Source organism: Macrobrachium nipponense, chromosome 24 (genome assembly GCF_015104395.2).
Source record: "Macrobrachium nipponense isolate FS-2020 chromosome 24, ASM1510439v2, whole genome shotgun sequence".
NCBI lineage: Eukaryota > Metazoa > Arthropoda > Malacostraca > Decapoda > Palaemonidae > Macrobrachium > Macrobrachium nipponense.
The window spans coordinates 4456368-4462367 of record NC_061091.1 but is presented as its reverse complement, the minus strand read 5'-3'; the positions used below and the strand labels follow the sequence as shown (position 1 = coordinate 4462367).

The 6000-nt window shown below is 38.0% G+C and overlaps 1 protein-coding gene across 11 annotated transcripts in view; it reads left to right on the top strand.

The window, feature by feature from the left end:
* Positions 1–2710: 2710 nt before the first annotated feature.
* LOC135205133 (zinc finger protein 160-like) overlaps positions 2711–6000 on the top strand; it is an 82464-nt gene continuing 79174 nt past the window's right edge. For 7 of the 11 annotated variants that reach the window (XR_010312492.1, XM_064235550.1, XM_064235505.1 and 4 more), the window contains exon 1: positions 2711–2868. The gene's annotated coding sequence lies outside the window, so the exon portion shown is untranslated. The other 4 variants (XM_064235530.1, XM_064235519.1, XM_064235537.1 and 1 more) reach the window with 3 other exon arrangements.

Below are 6000 nucleotides of genomic sequence, written 5' to 3'. Positions count from 1 at the left end.
CTCCATCCACCCTCGTCGCCACCACCAACTTAAATAATAAGACGGAGAGCCAGGATACAGCGGAGAACATAATCTTCATGAAACTAAACTACTGTAAGCCGAAACAGGTAGTACCAACTACAGCCTTCACCCGCTGCGCGACTTCTCCCCTCCTCCGGAGATTGCATCGCGTCATCTTGCCCACTTACCCACCGTGGATTTGCCCCGGCTTTGTGTTGATCAACCCTGGGGATAAATGCCATTAGATTTATGTATAGTTGAGTCATTTTAATCTTTCTTACGTTGCATTGCAGGCTATTGGGAATAAACAACGTAAAAGTCTCTACCATATTCGCGTCTTCGACTTAGTCTTATAATGAAAACACTCGCGCAGTAAAACAATAATATTTGATCATTCATATCGATACAGAAGGCTCATCAGTAGCAAGTCGAATTCTCCTATATACGCAGCGCCACTTACCCCAATTTTGCATGCACGCCCATGCTTCCTAGAGGCTGAAGCCCTTTCATTCCAGCCTCCTGTGTTACATCATCTGTCCATACATAAATATATAGGTCTTCCTCTGCTTGCTGCCTCCGAACACTTTTGAATTATTTACCCTTTTCGCTGACCAATTATCACCCACTCTTCCTACATGACCGAACCATCTCAGAATTATTATTATTATTCAGTAGATGAAACCTATTTAAATGGAACAATCCTACCAAAAGGGCCAATTCAAGCTTCCAAAAATATGGTGCCCATTAAGAAGTAAGAACAAAGGGAAATAGTACTACTACATATTCACTTTTAACATGCATATAATTTCACTGGCATATTCATATGATCACAATAAAAGCTCATGATCTCATATCCTAAAAATCTCGCCTTTTCACCTGCAATAATATTCAAATGACCTACGGGCTGTTCTATGAGCAAGAGCCCGTGCTGGCATAAGGCCAGCTTAATCTTAAACAACAACAACAAAAGGGAAATACAGAAAGAATAGCTCCCACTTATTAAAGAAGAGGAAAAAAGAAACTATTAAATACACAAATAGATAAACAAATGATTAAACTGTAAGAGTAAGAGTAGGCCTATTAGGGTAGTAGTTCGTTGTATTATACATGAGCGGGTAAGCACGTGCTGTTTGGTTTTAATCTCCCACCGCAGACCCTACACTGCAACAGTAACTGATCATGATACAGAGCCAGTGAATCGTCGCTCTGGGCGAGACGCGAACCCGTGACATGTGAGTGGAATTCAACGACACGAACCACTATACCAGCGGAGCAGCTAAATACAACATGAAGTAATTTTTAGTTTTTTCTTCTAAAAAAAAAAAAAAAAAAAAAAGGAGTTATTAGAACCATCAGATTCATGAGATGGAACAGAAAGTAAATATATATTGCTCATCTCTCTCTCTTGCTCTCTTCCTCATCTTCCTCTCTCTCGTCTCTCGTCTCCTCTCTCTCTCCTCTCTATAATATAATATATATATATATATAGATATTATATATATATATATATTGCTCGCGTATCAAAGGTGATATTATTACTTGATTTTAGCAATATATAGCAATAGTTTACTATATCTCCTATCATGCAGCCATAGCAAGAGGAATAGCGTGGTCCCTTAGATATAAATTTCTAAGAGATAGCGAGAGACGGAGGAGAGAGAGGGAGAGGAGAGAGAGGAAGTAGAGAGATGAGAGAAAGAGAAATGAAGACGCAAAAGGATGCAAAGTTCATGGGGGAGGGGACATTGTAAAATCAGAAAAGCACATTCAACTTTATCGAAATCCCATGAGACCACATCAGCTGTAGAAAGTTTCACTTATCTCAAAAGTTATAATATTTTACAAAACAAAGAAGTCACGGCCCGATAATGCAGTTTGGCTTCACTACATGATTTAATTGGCTAGTTTATAAAACTCACCTCCCTCTACGTTTAGAGTTTTGTTTCCTATAGAGTCCATTTGGTGATAAGGAGTATCGAAGTGCCGGGCTACAGTCACTGAACTGAAAGACTCAAGTTTCTTGCATTATTTAGTTCAGCAGACAGACTTTATACATGTTTTTTTCCTTTTAAATTAGCAACTGTAAGATTTGTCTGTATTATAATGTTGGTTAGCTTCTGTGCGACAGGACGCAAAATTTAATCGGGATCAGACAGAGGGTAACATGTCTTTGAAGATATATAAGACAAAACTAGTATATCGTCTGTAATCATAGATGATGCTGTTGTTCATACAAACGCACACGCACAAAGAGAGAGAGAGAGAGAGAGAGAGAGAGAGAGAGAGAGAGAGAGAGAGAGAGAGAGAGAGAGAGAGAGAGCAACACTGGGCTAAACTTTTGACAAATGATAAATATAAAGACATGCATATAACGTAGCTGGCAAAAGGCAATACAAATTATTGTTTGTAGTTATCCACGGGCTTTTATTGGATAACGTACTATTGACGTCATATGGTAAGGCTCTTGTTTAGGTCCTAAGGATGTCGTTTCTTGTGGATGAAACTGTGTGCCATACTTAATAATTGTTATAAATTTGTTTTAAGTTTGTGAAAAGTGTATTTAATATAAGTATATAATATTTATAATAGTGATGGATGTTGATTTATAGATGAAATGGGCGTATTTTGTGTTAAACGATAAAAGTTGAGGGTGAAAGTAGAATCCTGCGCACTGAGCAAAACCAACTCTTGCACGTACAGCGAGGACAAGCAACATCCCGTGCACCGAGCAGGAACTCGATCCCAAACCCTATATTGCGGTCAAGTAGCAGCCAGACGGACGGGCGTTCCGAGCGAAATCCGACTCAGTTGAGCCCCCTTTTTCTCCCGTATTCGTGTCGCGGAACTTTGGCAAGCTGTTCTTCGTAGGTAGGTACACTCCCGCCGGAGGTGGGCGCCGCCCCGAGGCCCGAATGCGCTGACACAAGAGCCTGACAGGGGGCTGGTTGTGGTCAGCCCTAATTTTAGGTTAGGTCACTTTAAGATGGGAAGTTCTCCTCCGAGGTCAGCCCGATCCTGACGCCCGATCGCCGCCGTCGCCGCCCCGAGGGCGCGTTCGGGGGGCGTCGCGGGCCACAGAGGGGTTCGCGGTGGATGTCGGGGTTCGAGTTTGAGGGGGTTTCTGTGTGCGAGTCGGGTGCGGGAGATGATGATGATGGTGAGGCTGTGATCAATCTCTCCGGAAGGCATCGCTGCTTTTCGGGAGGGGGGTTAAAACCTCGCGATTTGGCGGGTTTTTAATGCCCCCCGGGGGAGCCCCTGGGGACGACGTTCGTCCCTTTTGAGTCATTAAAAACTTCCTTTACTTATTGACGATCCGTCTAAACGAACGATTACGTAACGGATCGTTTTCTTAGACGGATACTTAGGCCTAACCGTTGAGTGTTGTGAAGTGGGCGTTTTAGTAGGACGATATATCCGTCAACAAAGCTTCGTTTACCATCGAATGTCAATGTCATAATGATGTGACAATCAACGAGCACCGAAGGTAAGCCTGTGTTTTATCGCCTAAAAGGCCGAAATGAAGCTCCAGGTCATGTTAGGTCACTTCTAGCCCAGGCCAAGGACCTATAATGTCATGAGTGGGGAAATCAATGTAAGTTGGGAAAAGTATGTTTTCTTTTTTTTACTTAATTACTTAGGATAATTATACATTCACTGTTGTTTAAATAAGCTACAGATTCTGTCAGGTTCCTATCAATGAGTACTAATTACAATTCGTTTTTCTTAAATTACAGCTCCTTTTTCCTGAATGAATTACAATTACTCTTGCATAAATAAATTTAAGTTACTGTTACATAGATAAATTATAGTAATTCCTTTTTTTGAAAATTAATTACAATTACTTTTTTGAAAATGAATTACAATAACTTTTTTGAAAATTAATTACAATTACTTTTTTGAAAATGGATAACAGTTCCTATTTCTTAAATATACTATTACAGTTCCTGTTTCTGAAATGAGTTACAAATCCTTCTTTTTAAATAAATTGTAGTAACTTTTTCTTAGATAAATTACAGTACCTGTTCTTAAATAAATTATATATATCTTTAGAACAACTTTTAATTTTTGTTTCTAGAATAAATTACAGTTCCTGTTTCTTAAATTATAATTCTTGTTTTAGATCAAATTACAATTCCTGTTTCTAAAATAAGTTACAGTGCCTGTATTTTGAATAGAATATAATTATTTTTTTTTTAGAATAAATGACAATTCATGTTTCTCAAATAATTTACAATTTCCGTTGCTTAAATTGATTTCAATTCCTGTTTCTTGACTAAATTATAATTACTGCTGCCCAAATAAGTAAAATTCCTTTTACGTACATAAATTACATTGTTGCTCAAATAAATTATAATTTTGTTTATTAAATATATTAAAGTTACTGTTGCTTAAAAAAATTACAGTTACTGTTGTTAAAATGAATGATGATTCCTGTTGCTTAATTAAAGTACAATTCGTGTTGCGTAAATTATGATCCTGGTTGCTTAATTAAATTACAATTCCTGTAAATTATGAACATTGTTGCTTAATTAAATTACAATTCCTGTAAATTATGATCCTTGTTTCTTAATTAAATTACAATTCCTGTAAATTATGATCCTTGTTTCTTAATTAAATTACAATTCCTGTTGCTTAAATAAATTACAATTCCTGTTGCCTAGGCCTAGGCAAAGCCTGCTAGCCTTCTCCACTTAGCAGGCCTTCCCTAACCACTTAGCCTGTGGCCAGCTATTATTTCCACGAGGACACTCCAAATTGTTATATTAGGCATGTATGCAGTACGCAATTTGTAGGAAAGTAAAGCAGAAGATACAGTGTAGGCTTAAAGCTGGCAAGAGATACGCAGCTTTAATCTAGTGAACATAAGCTAGGCTAATGGCAAAATAACGGGGGCATGTGACAACATTGGTAAAACTGCAGAGAACTACTGCTGTACTCCTGTAATTTGGTAGCCACCTGGGTCATCCTACAATTAAGGGTCCAAATTCACTGCATTACGTAAAGTCCAGATCAGCACACAGATTTATCATATATTTTTTGAATCATGGGAAACAATGAAAAAATTAATAGTTTATTAACTTACAAATGTAGAGATTGTGAAAAAAGAAAAAAACTTGTTAAAAGTGGGAATGTAGACAAAAACATGTCTTGGGGGATACGAACTATGGCATAGAAAATCTTAAATCTAAGAGCCTGTGCGGGCTTCCCACCTGGTTCCTGAGCGTTCGCTCCACGAACACAGTTCCATTCACACGACACTACTCGCGTGAAGTGCAGAGCTTTATGCCCTTGGTTTTTTTAGAGTCTTGTGTTCTGTAAGCAGATAAACTGTGCATTTTTCAGCAAGTACTATATACCCCTGTTTGCAGATTTGTCGAAAGAAAAAATTGAAAATCGGAAAGGATTTGGATTCCTAAACTGTAGGATTACTGCCACCTTATTTGCACAAAGGTTGCTGTGTTTAGTGCCAGGTCTGTTAGAGTTGAACGTAAAAACATAATCAACGATACTTAATATGGTAAACAGAAGCTATAAACACAAACAAAATATTGTAAATACTACGGTCAGTGACTGGCAAGAAACAGGCAGTGACAGTAATGTAGTAGTCTGCAGCTTTACCTAATTATGCTGTTGTGCTGTGGTGAATATAATGCTAGCCTAGGCCTGTTCACTGGAAAATGGTATGTTTGATGAGTGTGTGTTCATTCATCCGGTACACCGATACTATGCCTAGAGACTGGTGGTCTGACAGTATAAGTGACCTATAATATCAAGTAACGCAGGTAAGTTATCATTCCTGCATCACTGCATCCTCGTTTTGATCCAAAAACTGTTGTCATTCCATTGTTACATTTTCCTGTTGCTATTAATTTTTTTATTTGCATATCATTTGTTCAGTTATTGTGATCTTAAGTTATTTTTCAACATTTTTTTTTAGTGCATGGATAGATTTTTAAGATTTTGAATATTTATGGAATAGAAATGAGATGTGCTATT